Raw genomic sequence first — 439 nt, 5'->3', positions numbered from 1 at the left:
CACCCGCAAAGGTAAAGCCTGCCAAAAATAGAAACAACTCAATAGTGCTGCTCTCCACAGAAATCTTTAGTAAAAGGCGAAAGACTTATGAGAAAGAGTTATGAAGAGAAACCAGAGTACGATTATCCGTCACTGCGGGAGCAGGGCATCAGGCTAGTTGGCATAGCCACCTTCCCCATGGTGAGCTTTGCTTGGTTGAGACGCTTGCCCCCCCCCCCCCCCTTGCTCCTCGGCTGACCAAGTAGGAACAATCGGGCCCTATTCGATGGCTGCCTTGTCTTTTACTCTGTGCAAAAGACAAGGCAGCAACAAAAACACCACGAGAATCCCGTATTGAGGCTTTGTTCTGACCGCTCATTCGGGGTCGCGTTTCTTTCAAGCAATTCTCCTGGTTAGCCCACACTCGGCTCGCTCCCATAGCCGTGTTAAAGTCTACTTC

The 439-nt window shown here is 50.6% G+C and overlaps 1 non-coding gene across 1 annotated transcript; it reads right to left on the bottom strand.

Moving 5' to 3' along the window:
• LOC140283546 (U5 spliceosomal RNA) lies at positions 1-120 on the bottom strand. Its single transcript, XR_011910142.1, has one exon. It is a non-coding gene; the product is annotated as a U5 spliceosomal RNA (small nuclear RNA).
• Between the last annotated feature and the right edge of the window lie 319 nt (positions 121-439).

The sequence above is a fragment of the Leuresthes tenuis genome, unplaced genomic scaffold (assembly GCF_036924035.1).
Source record: "Leuresthes tenuis unplaced genomic scaffold, fLeuTen1.0.hap1 SCAF_23, whole genome shotgun sequence".
NCBI lineage: Eukaryota > Metazoa > Chordata > Actinopteri > Atheriniformes > Atherinopsidae > Leuresthes > Leuresthes tenuis.
The sequence above is the reverse complement of the archived record's forward strand: the minus strand, read 5'-3'. Positions and strand labels throughout refer to the sequence as shown.